At 45.0% G+C, this 20,202-nt stretch overlaps 1 long non-coding RNA gene across 6 annotated transcripts; it reads right to left on the reverse strand.

Moving 5' to 3' along the window:
* Positions 1 to 244: 244 nt before the first annotated feature.
* On the reverse strand, positions 245 to 14,970 carry LOC110124720 (uncharacterized). Of its 6 annotated transcripts, none has more exons than XR_011491698.1 (5): positions 14,881 to 14,970; positions 14,548 to 14,755; positions 10,941 to 11,044; positions 7,350 to 8,104; positions 245 to 691 (listed from the first exon to the last, which is right to left on the reverse strand). It is a non-coding gene; the product is annotated as an uncharacterized lncRNA (long non-coding RNA). The 6 variants fall into 6 exon arrangements; XR_011491700.1 differs by having other exon boundaries at positions 14,548 to 14,725; positions 14,881 to 14,963; XR_011491699.1 differs by lacking the exon at positions 14,881 to 14,970 and having other exon boundaries at positions 10,941 to 11,018; positions 14,548 to 14,874.
* Positions 14,971 to 20,202: the final 5,232 nt, after the last annotated feature.

Genomic DNA, 20,202 nt, shown 5'->3' on the forward strand with positions numbered 1-20,202 from the left:
TCATCAAAGCCAAGGAGGTTTCTACAGGGATCCTTAGCATCCCATCTCCAGACCTTCAGAGGGACCTGGGAGGGGGGCCAGTTTGCCTCAGAACAGTCATCAGCCCCCCAGATGATTAAGCTCCTGGTACCTGGGGAGGGGGCTTACCAAACCCTACCTTGTGACTTTGGATCTGAGATACACTTGGAGTTACTTCAGAAGAAAAAGGGGGGAAAAAGGGCCAACAAGTTTGGAGAACACTGGGTTATGTAAAATTAAAGACGTTTATTAGTTATAGGACTTCTCAGAGCCTTTCCACATCCTAACATGTGAATCTCTAAAAGGAGAATACAGTCTGAAAAATGGTCTCAGTTAGTTCATGTGGGACAATTTTTTGAGGATGTCTAGTCTCAGAGGAGCCCAGTTTAGAAGTTTAGGGAATGTTGTTCCTGGGCAGACTTGATTCTCTAAGGAGCAGTATCACTGAATTAGGAACTCCTCACAGCAGAGATATTCCTCTTCATCTCAGGGGCTTAAAAAAAGTTTAATTGGTACCTTGGGAGGAGGGAACTGGGTGTGATGGGGAGAGAAATCTCAGCTAGCAAAGTTTTCCAGCACTAGGGGAAATTTCGGACTCATTGCTAACAGTCTCATAGCCAGCGTTGTTTGTTGTTTGCTTGCTTTCTGAATCAACTGGGAGAGAAATGGTGACCTGAAAAAAATAGAGAGATTCAGTTCTGAGAAGAAGAAAATCCCGTGATTTTCCCCCCTCCCAACCCCGCCCCTCTGCCCCCAGACATGGAGGGTATCACCCTAAGTGAAATAATTGAAATAAGTCAGAGAAAGAAAGGCAATGTATGATTTCCTTTATGTGTGGAATTTTTAAATGTTAAGCTTTTTTAGGCTCTTAGAGAAACCAAGTGGTGGTTACTACGGGCTGGGTGGTGGCAGGAATGGGGAGAAGCTATTGAAAGGTAGAAAGTTTCAGTTTTAGATGAACACATTTGAGTATCTCATGTACAGAGTGGTGATTAGAGCAATAATACTAAGTCACATGCCTGCGAATTGGGAAGAAAATAGACCTTAAGTGTTCTCACCACAAAAAAAATATATATATATATAAGAAGAGGGTGGAGACGGTAGCTAATACTATTGTGGTAATCATTTTGCAATTTATAAATGTATCAGATCAACACTTACATCTTAAACTTACACAATGTTGTGTGTTAATTATTTCAATAAATTTGGAAAAAATAAATATAATGTGAGACCTTGGAACAGAGAAAGGAATTAGATAAAAGAACGTAAGTTTAGTTTTTTAAGGAAACTCCGTACTGTTCTCTATAGTGTCTGTATCAATTTACATTCACACCCACAGTGTAGGAGGGTTCCCTTTTCTCCACACCCTTTCCAGCATTCACTGTTTGTAGATTTTTTGATAATGGCCATTCTGACTGGTGTGAGGTGATACCTCATTGTAGTTTTGATTTGCATCTCTCTAATATTAAGTTATATTGAGCATCTTTTCATGTGCCTCTTGGCCATCTGTATGTCTTCTTTAGAGATATGTCTATCTAGGTCTTCTGCCCATTTTTTGATTGGGTTGTTTGGTTCTTCTGCACAGGGAACTCAGCCTGGTACTCTGTGATGACTAGAGGAGTGGGAAGAGGGGGTGGGGTGAGAGGGAGGAACGCTAGGGAGGGGATATATGTATACATATGGCTGATTCACGCTGTTGTACAGCAGAAACTAACACAATATTGTTAAGAAATTATAGTCCAATAAAAATAAATTAAAATTTAAAAACTAAGGAAATCTGAATAAAGCATAATCTTTAGTTAGTAATAATATGTTGATATTGGCTCATTAACTGTAACAATATACCACAATACGGGGCTTTCCCAGGTGATGCAGTTTTAAAGAATCCACCTGCCAATGCAGGATACACAGCTTTGATCACTGGGTTGGGAAGAACCCCTGGAGAAGGAAATGGCAACCCATTCCAGTACTTTTGCATGGAAAATCTCATGGACAGAGGAATATGGTGGGCTGCAGTCCATGGGATCACAGAGAGTTGGACATAACTCAGTGACTGTTCACACACACATGCACCATAGTATATGTTGTTGTTGTTTAGTCATTAAGTCGTATATATGCTACCAGAATAATGTATTGGAGAAGGAAATGGCAACCCACTCCAGTATGCTTGCCTGGGAAATCTCATGGACAGAGGGGCCTGGCGGGATACAGTCCAAGGGGTCACACAGAGCCAGACAGGACTTAGCAATTAAACAAACAAAAACAACAATAGTGTATACAACATATATACATTTATATTCTAGTATAAATGGATCATAATAATATGTTAATATTATTAAAGAGTATAGGGGAGATGGAAACTATCTATACTGTCTTTTCTCTTTTTATTAAAAAAATTTTTTTATTCTCTTCTCTTTTTATTTTTATTTATTTTACGTTTTATTTTCTTAACACCAAAAACATTTTGTATTGGGGCATAGCCAATTAACAATGTTGTGATAGCTTCAGGTGAACCGTGAAGGGATTCAGCTATACATATACATGTATCCATTCTCCCCCAATCCCCCTCCCATCCAGGGTATGCTGCTGCTGCTGCTAAGTCGCTTCAGTTGTGTCCAGGGTATACTGTCTTCTCAATTTTTCTATAAATCTAAAACTGTTTTTAAAATTAAAGTCTACTTAAAATTTTTTTAAAAAGTAAAATGCGAGAATCTTTCTTGCTGTATCTAGAACCGAACCTTACAGACCATAAGCTCTGTGCTCTCACGCTGGCCACCTTCCTCCAGAGCATCCTGCCTGGGCCTGATTTTCAGATACTTTTGGGGGGATTTTCATCAAATGATTAAAAATCAAAGAGTCACTGTTAATGAAAACATGATTCAAGCGACAATGAGTATTTGATTCCCAGAATGTTTTGTTTGAAGCCTTACTGAGATTTACAGGATGTTCCTAAGTTTTTATTTTGGTGCATTTTTTTTTTCTTCATTGATTATTGCAACCAAATTGGGTGAAACCCAAATTTTAGTAGCTGTGAAGCGTTGCTCAGAAGAGATGAGGCTGGTAGGAGATAGGCTGAAAAAGACCATTATGAGCACTTCCTTTCCAACAATGTTTGAGGTAGAAACAACTAGGGTCCCAGGTGGCCAGGGGAAGCCCCGTGTGTAGAATGTGTGTGTGTCCAAGGCATCTTTCAGGGCCCAGCAGTGAGAAGGCACAGCTGGCTTCCTAAGGCTGAAGTTCCTCCTTTTATCTCCCAGCAAGTCTGTGCTGTTGCAGTCAGCTGCTATAAACAAAGTCAGACGGAGGCAAAACAACTTCTTGCATGGTTCCTGCCCAAACGTCTCCTCTGAAACACAGACATCTCAAAGGAAGACAAGGTCACATTGACTTCCACATAATTGGACCCACATTTCGGGAGATGTGCCACTGTTCCAGAGTGAAGGTTGAAGAAGCATTAACCACCACTGCTCAGAATTTTTAGGAAGGGCCCTCCTCAGTCCCACCAGAGAGCAGAAGATGACATTGTGGAATTAGATGTGTGGCGATTCCACCACCAAGATGTGGTGGGTCTTCTTACATGTGGTTGATTGGTTTGCAGATTAACTAGCCGTCAGGAATTTGATGAGAAGAAAAACCAGCTCAGAAAAATGTTCTCTCCTGGGGACTCCCAGAAGCTCCAGCCACGAGCAGGCCAGCCCCCAGAAACACAAGGCACACCTTCTCCTGTGCCCAGACTGGCTGCCCCAGTTCCTGGATTTATGGACAGTGACTGCAGCCATGAAATTAGAAGGCACTTGCTCCTTGGGAGGAAAGCTATGACAAACCTAGACAGCATATTAAAAAGCAGAGACATCACTGCCAACAAGGGTCCATGTAGTCAAAGCTATGGTTTTTCCAGTAGTCACGTACAGATGTGAGAATTGGTTCATAAAGAAAGCTGAGTGCCAAAGAATTGACGCTTTCGAGAGTGTGCTGGAAAAGGGAACCCTCTTACACTGTTGGTGGGAATGCAAACTAGTACAGTCACAATGGAGAACAGTGTGGAGATTCCTTAAAAAACTGGAAATAGAACTGCTATACGACCCAGCAATCCCACTGCTGGGCATACACACTGAGGAAACCAGAATTGAAAGAGACATGTGTACCCCAATGTTCATCAAAGTGCTGTTTACAATAGCTAGGACATGGAAGCAACCTAGATGTCCATAGACAGACGAATGGATAAGAAAGCTGTGGTACATATACACAATGGAATATTACTCAGCTATTAAAAAGAAGGTATTTGAGTCAGTTCTAATGAGTTGGATGAAACTGGAGCCTATTATACAGAGTGAAGTAAGTCAGAAAGAAAAACACCAATATAGTATATTAATGCATATTATGGAATTTAGAAAGATGGTGACGATGACCCTATATGCGAGATAGCACAAGAGATACTTGTAAAGAACAGACTTTTGGACTCTGTAGGAGAAGGCAAGGGTGGGATGATTTGAGAGAATAGCATCGAAACATGTATGTTATCATATGTGAAACAGATCGCCAGTCCAGGTTTGATGCATGAGACAGGATGCTCCGGGCCGGTGCACTGGGATGACCCTGAAGGATGGGATGGGGAGGGAGGTGGGAGGGGGTTCAGGATGGGGAGCACATGTACACCCATGGCTGACTCATGTCAATGTATGGCAAAAACCACTACAATATTGTAAAGTAATTAGCCTCCAATTAAAATAAATTAAAAAAAAAAGAATTGATGCTATCAAATTGTGGTGCTGGAGACTCTTGAGGGCCTGTTGAACTGCAAGGAGATCAAACTAGTCAATCCTAAAGGAAATCAACCCTGAATCTTCATTGGAAGGACTGATGCTGAAGTTGAAGCTCCAATACTTTGGCCACCTGATGCGAAGAGCTGACTCACTGGAAAATACTGAAGGCAAAAGGAGAAGGGGGTGGTTGAGGATGAGATGGATTGATAACATCACCAACTCAATGGACATGAATTTGAGCAAACTCCAGGAGATAGTGAAGGACAGGTAAGCCTGGCGTGCTACAGTCCATGGGGTTGAAAAGAGTTGGACAGGACTTAGCAACTGAACAACAACAACAACTGCACCAGTGTGAGGCCCCTACAAAGCTCTGAGGCAGTTAGTCATTTCCACCACAAAATCACCAGCTTTCTTTTTACTGCAGAGATTATTCTGGAAACTAAAATACAGTCAGTGTTTGGTTGTTGTTGTTTTTTTTGCCCATGTGCTTGTGATTCCAGGACCTATCATCTGCCAACATTGCAACATAACCCATTGAGAAGCCAAAATAAATAAAGAGAAGAGAAAAAGGAAAAATGAAGAGAAAGCACCCAGGATTAGATAGGAAGCTGCTGTCCATTTGGACTCTATTGGCCTGTGTCCTCCACTGAAGAATGACCAGAGTTCTGTCTTCACCAGTCTAGAGCCATATGAAGAGGAGGAGGGGATGCGAAAAGGCTGCTGACAATATTCAACTGTTGATCGGAGAAGCACCCTTTGAAGAATGACCTATGCATTTTTGTCTGTGTGGCCCCTGAGATTCACCAGAAAGACCCTCTGCTTTTCAGACGGAGAGGGGTGAGCTTCCCAGTCCTGTGTCCCAGATGTTTGAGAATCTTCTTTCCCCAAAGTAGCAAAACCTTCCTTGTTCTTCTGACAGTCGGTGGAGGATTTCCAGAGCCATGGAGTCAGAGTCTATGGTGATCAAAGGTTTTGATGGATCTGTCAGTCTCTGCCTGATCAAGTTTTCCATTTATTTTTATGACTATCCTTGATCTCAGTATCAAAGGCCTTCAAGTCCACTCTGACCTCCCTCATGTGTACAGGTATTGTTCGATGGCATGTGAATTTCTACAAAGTAAATGTATTTGTTTGATAAATCTACCACTTCAGCTTTGTTTCAAAGATTCTGCCAATGGGGTCATAGGTCATAAGTCAACACTACCTGGTTTTAAAATGTATGTAAATAATTCAGAAATATGGAAAGTGGATGCTCACTCCTGCAGCCATTTCCAGGAGCAGTATACTCTGTTGAGCAGGTACGAGTCAAGCATCAAATAAGACTTTCAGAAGAAGGCCTTTGGGACAGGCCTCTAGGTCAGGATTCACAAATGGCCAGTGCTGGCCCGAGCACTTGACACTCCCCAGGGCTTTCTCATCCCTCCCTGGACACCTGTATTAATAATGAAAGACCTCTAGTCAATAATCTAATCTTCAGCCTTGGAACACTACAAAAAAAAAAAAAAAAAAAGCAAACTAAACCGGAATCAAGCAGAAGGAAGGAAATAAGACTAGAGTAGAAAGAAATATAATAGAGAATAGGAGAACAACAGAAGAAATCAATGAAACCAAAAGCTGTTTTCTTGGAAAGATAAACACCATTGATAAGTTAGTTAACTAACCAAGAAAAAAAAAAAAAGAAGACTCAAGTTAGTAAAATCAAGAGAGAAAGACAGGATACCACAACTGATCTTCTGGAAATAAAAAGGATAATTTTAAGGGAAAACCATAAACAACTACATGCCAACAAATAAAAACCCAGATGTAATGAACAAGTTCCTGAAAAGATACAAATTATTGAGACTGCCTCAAGAAGAAACAGAAAAGTCGGAGTAGATTTATGAAAAGCAAAGAGCTTGAACTATTAACTTTAAAACTTCCCACAAAGAAAACCCCAGGCTCAGACGATTTCACTTGTAAATTCCATCAAACTTGTAAAGAAGAATTAATACTAATCTTTCACCAACTCTTACAGAAAATAGAAGGTGAAACATTTCCCAGGTCATTCTGTGAAGCTAGGATTATCCTGATTAAAAAACAAACAAACAAACAATAAAACTGGATAAGAGCATTGCAAGAAATGAAAACTATTCTTATTAAGACACCATTTCTTAGTAAGATGGACAAAAAAATCCAAAAGTTTAATAGCACATTCTATAGACAAAGCTGTGGGGAAACAATTCTCATAAAATACTGGTGGAAATGCAAGATGGTGCAACCTCTATGGTGGAGAAGGCAATGGCAACCCACTCCAGTGTTCTTGCCTGGAGAATCCCAGGGACGGCGGAGCCTGGTGGTCTGCCGTCTGTGGGGTTGCACAGAGTAGGACACGACTGAAGCAACTTAGCAGCAGCAGCAGCAACCTCTATGGAGGGAAACTTTGCAATGTTAGCAAAATTACATGTACATTTACCCTTAATTCCAATAATCTCACTTCTAGGAAACTAGCCTAGAGATGACTGGCAAAATACAAAAGGACACATGGCAAGGCTTTTTGCTGCTCGGTGATTTGTAAAGACCAAAACTCACCCAAGTGTCCATCTGGTTGAATCAATTTTCATACATTCACTCATGGATTCAGGTTACACAGCTACAAAAAAGAAATGAGACACGGCTAAGTAATGCCTCCCAAAAATGAAGAAGATAAGTACAAAAAGCAAGGTGGGAAAAAGTGTACAAAGTCCCCTATCAGTTCCATGAAAAAAATACATGTGTCTGTATAGACACAGAATTAATATTATATACTAATACTCAAAATGAGAAAGATTAAAACAAAAAATATTTTAAAGTTTACTTTACACTTTAAAGTAAATAAACTTTAGGAAGAAATAGGTATAGTAGTCAGACACTTCTGAAAAAACCTTTGCAGTTTTGAGTTTGCAATAATGTAATCATTTTATATAATTATAAAACAAAATTAAATTGAGAAGTCAATGTCTAAAAACCCAGGGGAAAATTCCATAAGTGAATCCAACTATATCATTTTTGCAGAGTAGCCACACAAGGCAGAATCATTTTAGGTGATGTGAAAACCCTGATGGGATATGTGTGTGTGAGTGCTAAGTCCCTTCAGTTGTGTCCAACTGTTTGCGACCCCATGGACTATAGCCGGCCAGGTTCCTCTGTCCATGAGATTCTCTAGGCAAAATACTGGAGTGGGGTACCAGGCCATCCTCCAGCGGATCTTCTTGACCCAGGGATAGATCTGGTGTCTCTTCTGTCTCCCACATTGGCAGGTGAGTTCTTTAGCACTGAGCCACCTGGGAAGTCCTTGATGGGTATACCTCAGACCAAAAAGAAAAATAAAACAACATTTTAAACTGCTTTCAGTAATTTATGGGTCACAGTAATACTGTTGCTCTGAAACTTTACCTAAGGTAAAGCAAAAGAGAAACTGTGTCAATGTCCTGAAGATAAGAGAGCATAAAGAAAAAGAGACATAAATATAAAATCAAGGACTTTAAAGAAAATCACTGTTTCTAAACCTGAATGGGAAATTATCAGTATGAACTCATGATGAATTTTCTTTTATGTATATTATATAAATTAATATATGTGATAAAAATCACATATTTTTATTAACATAACCTGTTAGCAAATCATGTTCCTTTCTGGTCCGTTTTTCTCTAAGTATATTTTTATAGCTAGAATCAAACTGTACATAAAATTTACTTATATTTTCCTCCTAGGATTAATCATATTGAAAGTTAAAATATTAAAATAGAATATATTAACATATTAACAATATTTTAAAAATAATGTTTTATTCAACTGCAAACATCCAAAATATCATTTCAACATGCAATCGGTAAAAAATATGATCACCAGTCTTGGCCATTTCATGTGTTTTATGCTAGATTTCATCTCAAATTGAACAGGCCATGTTTCATGTTCTCAGTGAGCAGGCAGATGGGACTGGGGCCACCGTGTTGCACATGGGGGCTGGGCACCGTGTTGCAGTCCCAGGGGGCTGGGCTCAGCATGCCAGCCCCGGGGAGGATGAGCATTGGCTTGCAGAGGTCTGGGGATCCCATTCTCTTCGTCTTATCTGACCCTGAGAAGGGCCTAAATGACCAGTGACAGTCATGTCCACTGACTGGCGAGCCACTTACTGGCTGGCTGGGATGGGGTTGGTCCATGGTTCTGCAGCCATGGTGGGGCTGGCCATAGAGGCAGCCACAGGGAAGGCAGGAGGCCTCCCTGGTTGCTCCAGTCTGATTCCTGATGCCCCAGAAGTGCCCAGCATCCAAAATTCTGCCTTGAGCCACGCAGTCACACCTACAGCCACCTGCAGCCCCGCCTCTGCCCAGAAAGACTCCTGCTAAAAGCTGTGAGCCCATCAGGGGTGTGGTCTACAGGGTATATAACCCTGCTCCCAGGCCAGAGCTGCTTCAGGGCAGGCACTGCCGACTCATTCGAGGCTGTGTGCATGGGCAAAGCTTGGCAGGAGTCACACTTTACCCAACCCCGGCACTCACTCTGCTGGGACAAAGCCATCAACCTTTAGTGGGCAGAGACCCAAGATAAGCTGCTGAAAGCAAAGGATAGACCTCCCCTCCCCAGGCCCCCTGCACAATCCTGAATCCACCTCCAAGCTTCAGAGGCTCCCCAAGCCCCTAGGCAGCCCCCAGGTGTGGTTACGTCCTATGGCCAGGTGTGGTTATGTCCTTCTGCAGCTGGTGGTGGGGGCTGGTCCCAGGCTTGGCCTGCAGTCCCGGAAGCTCTATAGGGGGGACCTGACAGCCTGGGCCAGTTAGGGTCCTGCCCGCCTCTCACTATGTCTGGGCAAACAGCCTCACATAATCCTCAGTCTCCTCATCTATAAAATGTGAACTCCCCTAACACCCCTTGGGTCCAGTCTGCCTGCATCTCTGTTGGCTCCTCTGTGATGACAGAGGGAACCCAGGCCGAGGAGACTTGCAGCCTCCTCTGCTGGGGAGGTGTTCCTTGTGTGGAAGGCCATGGCGGGGAGAATTTCAGGGCTCGGGTTTCTTCTTTCCTCGATTCATGTCCATTGAATCGGTGATGTTATTTAACCATCTCATCCTCTCCCGCCCCCTTCTCCTTTTGCCCTCAATCTTTCCCCACATCAGGGTCTTTTCCAATGAGTCAGTTCTTCCCATCAGGTGGCCAAAATACTGGAGCTTCAGCATCAGTCCTTCCAATGAATATTCAGGGTTGATTTCCTTTAAGACTGACCTGTTTGATCTCCTTGATCATTGGACTAATCATTACAGCAAACCTCAGAAACTCTCATCAGGGTAGTTGTGGGGTGACTGTGGACATAGATCACTCGGGCTGTGGTTGGAATGGGGACCTGGGGCTCAGGGGCACCAAGACAAGGCTGACAGTCACATGGGACTCACGTCCACCTCGACCTCTGGCCCAGCCTCAGATGATTTCAAAGGATTAGGGTAATTAGGGCACTGCCTTCAAGCCAGGAGCCTGCTGAAAGAGCCAGTTATGTCCAATTGTCTCAATTATGCAAACAGTGCTGACATTTTTAGCTGGGAAGGGCTGCTGGGGGAAGGGTCACTTCAAAGGGAAAGTTCTTGCTCCCCTCCTCCCGCCTCCCCAGACCCCAAGGCTGCTTTCGTGGCATCGACATTGAACAGTCTGGTGGGGTGGGCTGGGCTGTGGCTTCCTTTTTGGGCCTTGAAGCAAGGTCACAAGCCTCATGGGGATCATGAGGGCTCAGTATGGGGGCTCACGTGCTCCTCATGTGGACACCCCCTCTTAAAGGGTGGGCCCTCCTCAGCCAGCCTCCTGCCTGGCCAGAGGAGGAGGCGGAAAGAGGCCAGCTGCACCCTCTTGGCCCTGTGCTGGGGCAGGTAAGCTCAGGTGTGGGGGAGTGCAGGTGCACTGTGACAGGTAAGCTCAGGCATGGGGAAGTGTTGCAGGTGTAGGACTCAGATTCCTGGGGCCTCCAGCTCCTCTCCTGTGGAGCATGGGTAAACAAGGTCATGTGGGAAGGGCCAGTGAATCCATGTTCCCTGAAGGGACAAGCCTATGGAACCGGCCACCACCAGGCTCCAATGTCTAAATGCAGCTGCTGGGGTTCTGCTGAGAAGCCCCAGCTCCAGGGCTTGGCCTCCTGGCCTTCACTCCTTAGCATCTTACCTTTATCCCCTGCTTCCTGCAGAATGTGCATCTGTGTGTCTTCCTCTTGGCCGGGATATCCCTGTAAGCCTTTATCAGCTGACATTTTAGCCATTAGTTAAAACCTCGGCAGAAAGATTGATTGGCTGTGAAGGAAGATGGAGATTCCTTCCTACTGCTAGGGGGCAGGAGGTGGGAAATGGGAGCTGGCTTCCAGAAGGCAGTTCACCTGCCAGTGCAGGAGACCCAGGAGATGTGTGTTTGATCCCTGGAGGAAGGCATGACCCCTGAAAGAGGGCATGACAGCCCACTCCAATATTCTTGCCTGGGAAATCCTATGGATAGAGGAGCCTGGCGGGCTACAGTCCATGGAGTCACAAAGGGTTGGACACAACTTAGCACGCACACACGCCCAAGTCCAACAACTGCACAACTAAGGATCTGTCCTAAGGAAATAATCCTGACAGATTAATGTAAATATAAGCCAACATTTATAGAGCGCTATTTACTACAGTAAGACACAGGGGACAATCCAAACGTCGAAATAGAGGACTGGACACATAATCGTGGTCTATCTACAAGGTAAAATGTAGTCTTTTTTTTTTATGTGGACCATTTTAAAGTCTACTTAATTTGTTACAATGCTGCTTCTGTTGTATGTTTTAGGTTTTGGGCCTTGAGCCATCAAGGATTTTAGCTTTCTAACCAGGGATAAAACTCTCCTCTCTAGCCCTGGAAAGTGAAGTCTTAACCACTGGACCACCAGGGAAGTCTTTGTAATGCATTAACCTTTTAAACAACAGAGAAGAGTGAATAATGACAAAGCAGGATAATCATATTTTCCATTACACACGCATGTACACGCTCACACACACACACACATCTTATCTATTCTTGGAAAAAGCCAAGGAATACATTGAAATGCTAGCCATTATTTTAAATGCAGTTTGTATGTGTGATGTTTATTTATTCCTTTGTAATTTCTTTTTCTTTTACTTTAACAATATTCGATAATGAATACATTTTCATTTTGTTACCAGAAAATTTTTAAAATTTAGCAAATATTAACAAAAATAGTGGGAATGTGGGGAAGATTAAAAATATTCACAGGATTTGTTCTCAGTTGACCAGGGGTAGGAGACAGGAATAAAAGAAGGGAGAGGGGTTGGGAGAAAAAAGACAAGACAGATTTGCTGAGTCTGAGGTAAGTATTTATGGAGGAATTAAGAGGGACGATCAGTCTCTCTGGGAGAGGACCTTAGTAATACAGGTCTGATTTTGGGAAAGGGTTGTCTTTGGGAATGTTTACCAAATTACATTTTGCAAGGTACTGAGCAGCATTTTAATATATATATATATATATACATATAATTTGATCTGTTTATTTATGGCTGTGATAGCTCTTCATTGCTGTGTGGGCATCACTCTAGTTGGGCTCAGTGGGGGCTCCTCTCTAGTTGTGGTGCTCAGGCTTCTCTTATTGCAGAGCACGGACTCTAGGGCACACAGACTTCAGTAATTGTGGCTCCTGGGCTCTAGAGCACAGGCTTCATTGCTCCACAGCATGTGGGATCTTTCCGGATCAGGGATCGAATCCATGTCTCCTAGGTTGGCAGGAGGATTCTTTACCACTAAACCCCCAGGGAAGCCCCTCAAGCAGCAGTTTTGACTCATGGCATTTGCAGTGATATTTGTCCCATAAAGCGATCATTCCCTGCCGTGTATTTTAGGCCCCAGAAAATGTAACTGGAAATGTCAACCAGTACCGAGGGTATTTGCTGTCATGGTTTATGTTTTATTAGTTATTTTTCAGCAGAAGTCAGGGCTTGTGTTGGGTTTGGCTCCTTCGAAACTTCATTTATTTGCTTTGCAAAGTTGATAATTACAAGGCACAGAAAGATGTGCGGACATTTTAAGTGATTGGTCTCCATTTTGAACTAAGTGAAAACAAAGCAGATTTTCTATTAACTTACAGTTCTCTAGACTTGGAGCATTAGGTATTCTTAGAAAATTCTCTCTTACTTTGTTTGAAAATGTTTTAAAGATGTCCTATAATTTTGTGTGCATGTGTGCACGTTTGTGTGTGTGTGTTAAAGTTCTAGATCTGGGAAAATAGAAGCCCTCATCCAGAGGACTAATGAGACCTGACCTAGAGATTAATGGTGTTCAGCATTTAAACACCTCCATTAAAAAGATAGTCACCAGGGATATATTAATAGGCAGAGAGATCTGTCCCCAGACATCATTGTACATTGTAGAGTAGCTGTATCCAAACAAAAATAAGCCATGTTAAAAAAAATTAGCGAAATATAAAAATGTATTTAACTCAATATATCCCCAATATGATCATTTCAAAATGTGGTCAACATAAAAAGCGTATTAGTGAGATACTTTTTGTCTGTTTCTGAATGCGTTCATTCCTAGTAGCTCAGTTGTGTCTGACTGTTGTGTAGAAACAACAGTCCAGTTGTGTCCACAGACACCATGGACTGTAGCCTGCAAGGCTCCTCTGTCCATGGGATTCTCTAGGCAAGAATACTGAAGTGGGTTGCTATTCCCTTCTCTAGGGAATCCTCTCAGGAATCAAACCCACTTCTCCTGCATCTCCTGCATTGGCAAGCAGATTCTTTACCACTGAGCCACCTGGGAAAATCCTCCCGAACACTTTTTCTTTTCTTTCTTTCTTTTCTGGGGTTGGAGGAGTGGGGTGACGGTAACTGCAAAGCACACAGGATCTTAGCTCCCCAATCAGGGATCAGATCCACACCCCCTGCATTGAAGGTGAAGTCTTAATCACTGGACCTTCAGGGAAATCCCCACTTTTCTTTCTAAGGTCCAGTGTTAGACATGGAAAATGATAACTTGCTGTTTTACATGTAAATTCACAGCATATCCCAACTCAGACCAGCCAGATTTAAGATGCTCCATAAGCTACCTGTGGCTGCCATCTTGAACTTGACATTTACACCTCAAGGTTGGTTCTTGCATAGCTAGATCGTGCCAGCAAAATCTTATTACAACTTTTTTTTTTATTCAAAATAGAGATAGTTCTTTCTCTGTCCTCCTTAAAGGGAGGACCTCAAAAGCATCTGCCCATTTTGGAGAAAAGTTTTTGAATCTGCCAGAAAAGACAGATGTGTGATGAGAGACAGAGCCATGCAGGGAAGTCAGGCCAGCCACCTGGCCATAAGACTGGCCAAGCTGTGGCTTCACCATGTCACTGTGTCTTATGTCTCAATGCCCCCTAACTTCCTAGTTGTTGTTCAGTCACTCAGTCGTGTCAAACTCTTTGCAACCCCATAAACTGCAGCATGCCAGGCTTCTCTGTCCACCACTATCTCTCAGAGTTTGTTCAAACTCATGTCCATTGAGTCAGTGATGCCATCCAACCATCACCTTCCAGAGTCCCTACCAAAGCCCTAACCCCTCCACTGCCTGTTTCCTCATCTGTGAAACCACAGTGAGGGAGCCCATGGTCTCTGCATGGCCCCCACCCCAAATGCATCCAGATTTGAGCAGGCATCACTGTGCCCATCACAGCAGAGAAGGGAGGCCTGGCATTCTTCCCTGTCCTGCTGTCCCCTCTTCAAGAGCACTTTCCCCATGTCTCCTGTGTGGGGGGACTCACCACCTCTTGCAGCTGTGCGGGAGGTCTGTCAGCTGGAGTCCCCACATCCTCAGGGCAGTGCAGGGCAGCCAGAGGTCAAGGTTTTCACACGGGGACCTCTCTTGCAGCTAATAACAGCAGCGAATTCTCCTCCTGATACAAGGGTCAAACCAAGTCCACGTGTGGGCCCCATGCAGCCCTGGATGAGAGCGAGCACAAGGCGTCTGCTCTAAATAGACACATGAGACCAGCGGTTTCTTTCAGCTAAATTGGTCCACAAATCACCATTTCACTGTGGCCTTTGCTGTTAATTTTGGCCCAAGAAGCAGGGCCACTGAGTAAACAGAGACTCACCCAGCAGCAAACCAGCTCTTAGTTCCGAAGCCATTTCCTGAGGCCCAGACCAGGCTGCCCTGTCGCCCCAGCCCCACCCTCCCCACCTTCCCTGGGCACCCCCACTTCAGCCCTGCCTTCTCCAGGCTGTGCCCTGCCCTGCTCCTCCTGCCCACACCTCCCCAGAGGCCGCTCCCCGTCCACAGGAACCCATTCCAGAAGGTCCTGATGCTACCCCTATTCTGGATGGGGGTGGAGCGGGTGAAGCTGGCTGTCTACAACTCCTCAGGACTTGGCTCTAAATCCACATAAAAGTCCAGCAAATGACCTGATCATGAGATCCAGTGGCCACTCCCCAGGTTGTACAAAGGTTACCTGGGGATTTTTATTGTTAATAGCAGATATTTCTTTTTTTTTTTTTTTCCTTTCTTTGAAAACAAAACAAAAAAAACGAGCTGGCAGGGCCATCAGCCCACTCCCCTCTGACCTCCCTCCCACAACCTGGCTAGTCCATCAAGGACACACGATCCTCAGCAGGCCCCTGAGACACTGTGTCTGTCTTCTACCTCCCAGCCCTTGCATCCCCAGCCCTCTCCCCTGCTCCTGGGGGCTCAGTGCCAGACACCTTCTTCTCTACTTCCTGCAGTCTCTCCATCAGCAGTCTCTCTGATTCCCATTATCTAGAGTTGTCTAGATATCGCTATACTCTTAGTCTCATTTATGCAACCAGCTGACCCCTTTCCCTACCTGCACTTCCAGTGGGTGCCTGGAGCCTAAGGTGTCCACTGCAGGGGGTTAGGTTGTCTTCCTCAAGCCTGGGCCTGTGTGGCCCCACCTCCATAAATTGCACCCCCAGCCACCCAGCTCCACCAGCCAGAAACCTAGGTTCCTGATTAGGCCGCTCCCCTTTCTCCATCCCCATCAACATCAGGTCCTTTCCCAGTCCCGCCAGCACCACCAAATGTTCCATCTGCCTGCTACTGAACCTTCCCCAAGCAAGAGAAATTGACTAGAGGCCAGACCAGATAAGGGTTTTTCTTTTATTATTAGGAAATGTTGTTCATTTGTGTTATTTTATTATTATTGTTATTAGTTATTAGTTGTTAATCTCTTACTGTGCTTAATTTATAAATTAAACTTTATCATAAGTATGTATGGGAAAAGGCATAGTATATCCCAAATTTGGTCCTATCTGGGTTTCGGGCATCAACTGGGGTTCCTAGCATGTAACCCCTGTAGATAAGGGAGGGGGGCTATTGGAATGACCAGGATATCCATTTAAATATGTGTGTATGCACGCTTAGTTGCTTGGTCATGTGCGACTCTTTTGTGATCCCATGGACTCTAGCCCACCAGGCTCCTCTGTCCATGGAATTCTCCAGGCAAGAATACTGGAGTGGGTTGCCATTTCCTTCTCCAGGGGATCTTCCTGAACGAGGGATCGAAACTGCATCTCCTGTAGGACTTCCCAAATACTGCACAAATATCATCCCAGTTGAAGCTCAGAACTACGCAGAGCAGTGTCCCTTTCAGAGACAGGAAAGTCGCAGCTCAGTGTGGTGGGCAGGGCTCCCACATTCCCCTCACTCAGCTTCCCGCACTCTTTCAGATGGGAGCCTAATCCCATCCCCAGGACAAGGGTTCCCATTACCCTGCCCCAAGGCATTTCAAATAACCACTTCCTGAAAAAAATTAAACGTTTCTCAATTTCTGTTAAAAAAATAAAATAAAAGTTTATTTGTGATGGAAGAGACTACTTCAGATGAGTGAGCGGGATCTAGCCTGGGGGCTGGGGGGAACTGGAGGGTTTATGAATGAACCCCAGGAGGCTCGGCTTCCTTTCATCCCAGTCCACCCTCCCTTCCTTAATCCCTTGGCCTCACTCAGCCCTGGGGCATCCTCCGGAGGCTGGGAGGACTGTTTACCAAGGGGCCCTCCACCCGCGGCCTCTCACCTGAATTTGCCTCTGAGGCTGAGCTCACCCCACGTGAGCTGAGGCTCCCCCGGAGACCTGGGTGACTTCCTGCTCTATGTGCCCAGCTGCCCTCAGGGGCCCGGGGATGGGCTACTGCCCGCATCCCTGGCAACACTCCACCTGGGCTTCTGAATCACCCCTTAGTCACCAGGGGACAGTGAGCACCGCCCTTCCGCCAGGCACTCCTGTGGGAGACTGAGCAGGGCTGTGGCTTCTGAGATTCCTGTGGGAGGAAAAGGGTCAGAAGAGAGAGGGAGGGTGTGTAGGAACAGGTTGCCGGAGGGGCTGGGGGCGGGGAGCCAGAGAGCCTCCCTGCTGGGCCTCTTGACAGAAACTGGCCCCTGTGAAGCATGACTGCAGGCACAGAGTGAGTGACTTCCGGGACTTCTTGTTCACCCTCAGAAGATTCAAGAACATTTCTGGAGACTAAGCAGTAACATAGCACCATGGACTCGATGGACATGAATCTCCCACAAAAATCACAGGAGCCACAGTCCTGCTCGGTCCCCTGCAGGAGTGCCTGCAGCAAACTCCAGGAGATAGTGAAGGAGGGGAGCCTGGAATGCTGCAGTAGGCCATGGGGTCGTAAACAGTCGAATACAACTGACTGAACAACAACAAGCAGTAACTGGAATTTTGGAACTCCCTAACTAAACTAAAAAAGGAATAAGAAAAATTCACAGTTACTACTAAAGCAAAGCCTTTCTTTCCTCAGGGAAGATATGGTAATCACATGCTAGCTTTTTCATTAGAAAAATAATGGATTTTTGGTGAAGCAGAGGGAAGTGGGTTGAGCCTGGAGCTGTGTGGATGCCAGCTGCTGCCCTCGCCCATGGCTACAAGCAGAGTCAGTGCTGGGCGCTCTGAAAAGCCCCCTCCTGAGTTGGGGGAGCAGATGCCAGGCTGATGCCCCCAGAGGTCCACGGATGCCCTGCATCTGCAGGAAGGGCACCTGAGGGCGCTGGGTGGTGGGGGCGTTTGAATACTGCCTGTGACAGAATAGATGTGAATATGTCTGAGGCATTGTTACTGCCGTCCCAGTTCCTTACTCACCTCAGCATGTGAGACCCTGCAGGGCAGATGGTTTGTCCCCCTTGTGATGACAGGGGCCTGAGCCTAGTTGTCCAAGGGGCTAGATCCTGCCTTTCTGATTTCCCACATGCATGCATGCATGCATGTGTGCCCTGTCTAAGTCACATCCGTCTCTTTGCGACCCCATGAACTGTAGCCCACCAGTCTCCTCTGTCCATGGGATTTCCCAGACAAGTACACTGGAGTGGGTTGCCATCCCCTGCTGTCGAGTGGATCTTCCCAACCCAGGGATCGAACCTGAGTCTTGTACATTAGCAGGTGGATTCTTTATCACTGTGCCACCTGGGAAGCTCCCCTGATTTCCCACACCTGGTTATTAACAGTTTTCTGTGAAGGGCCCACTTGTTGGTTTCTTATGCAGGAGTGGGGTGGGGGCACTGGGAGGAAGGGTCAGTGAGCCATTAGAGGGAGTAGGACCTGGAGAGGGATCAGAGGGTAGGAGCCAGAAAGTGTGGGCAGGGCTGGGGAGCAGGGCCAAAGATGAGGCAAAAGACTGAAGGATGTCCCAAGGTCATGTCTCTACAGCTCCTGTGACCGTTCCCCAGCCTTTCCTTGTCTTTCATGGCCTTTGGAGTTTTGAAGGTCAGTGATTTCAGTTATTTTCCAGGATGCTCCTCAATTGGGTTGTCTAAAGTTTCCTCCCTATTAGATTCAGATTTTGTATTTTAGGCAATTTTTCTTCTCTGCATTTCATCTAGAGGCTCATGGTGAATATTGATTTCATTGCTGGTGACAGCTCACTTTATTTTAGGTGGTATTCACCAGATTTCTCCAACCTGTCAGGTTACTCATTTCCCCTTTGTGATTAAGAAATATCTGTGGGAGATGAGATTATGTAAGTGTACTGTTACTCTTTAATCCTTTACCCATGGCATGTAGATTTCATCAAAGATTCTTGACGGTTGCCCCAAATGTTGGTTTTCTTTATTTTATTTATTTTTTTAAATATGTATTTATTTGGCTGTCCCGGGTCTTTAGCTGTGGCATGTGGAATCTAGTTCCCTGACTAGGGGTGGAACCCGGGCCCCCTACATTGGGAGGGTGACTAAAAAATGCAAGAAAGAGCTTTCCCATCTTCCCTATATATTTATTTATGTATAAATTTATGCCATTGTGAGTTCATAGGTCCTTATTTCAGCCAAAGGGTTACAGTTCTTTATTGTGATCATTTAGTTTCAGGCTCACATCCCGGATAAAGCCAGCAAGAGCCCTTTCAAAGAGGGTTCTGTGTTTTCTGACAAGTTCCCAAGTGGAAAGTAAACACTTCCTTACTTTCTGGCACAAGATGTTCCAAGCTCCTCTTGTACTTTCTCTGCCCCAGATCTGGATTCAGTCATTTGTCCTAGGAGCCCTGGCTTTTTTTAGTGGAGAATGTTGTTTAGAAACAAATATTTGCACACTAAGTATATTGATTTATGTCAGAGTGTTTTTAGGCCCTTTTGGTGGATGGAGCCAGGAAATAAATATACATACGTGAGCATGCGTGGTCAACCGATGATCCCCAGTGATCCCCAGTCTCCTGAGCTCTGTGCTTTGTGTAACCATGTTGGTCTCAGCCTGTGGACAGTGAAGCTCCCAGCTAGTCATGCCCAGGGCATTCACCCAGGCCTCACTGCGAGGAGCCCCACAGACATCACCCCTCTGGGACTAACGTGGCTGCCCTAGCCCTTGTGGTTCTTATTCTGATTGCCAAATACACTGCAGCCAAGACCAAGGGAACTTGGAGGAATAAGATTTATTAGTCACAGGTCCTGGAGGGTCTATGGCACACTTGAAGGATGGCCACACACCAAGGTCATACATTAACATCATTCAGATTTTTAAACGGGAAAACTTACACCCGCACAGAAAACCACACATAGATGTTTATGGCATCTTTATTTGGAATTGACACAATTTAGATGCTACCAGCTTCAGAGGGTGGGTAGGTAAATAAACTGTGGTACATCCAGACCATAGAATATTATTCAGCACTAAAAAAAGAGTTATCTGTCAGAAAGGCACGGTAGAAGCTTAAAGGCAAACAACTGAGTGAAAGAAGGGGCTTCCAGGTGACTCAGCTTGGTAAAGAAACTGCCTGCCAGTGCAGGAGGCGTAAGAGAAACGGGTGTGATCCCTGGGTCAGGGAGATCCCCTGTAGGAGGCATGGCAACCTACTCCAGTATTCTTGTCTGGAGAATCCCCATGGATACAGGAACCTGGAGGGCTAGAGTCCATAGCATCACGCAGAGTCAGACACGACCGAAGCAACTTAGCATGCATGCAAGTGAAATAAG

This window comes from Odocoileus virginianus, chromosome 16, assembly GCF_023699985.2.
Source record: "Odocoileus virginianus isolate 20LAN1187 ecotype Illinois chromosome 16, Ovbor_1.2, whole genome shotgun sequence".
Classification (NCBI taxonomy): Eukaryota; Metazoa; Chordata; class Mammalia; order Artiodactyla; family Cervidae; genus Odocoileus; species Odocoileus virginianus.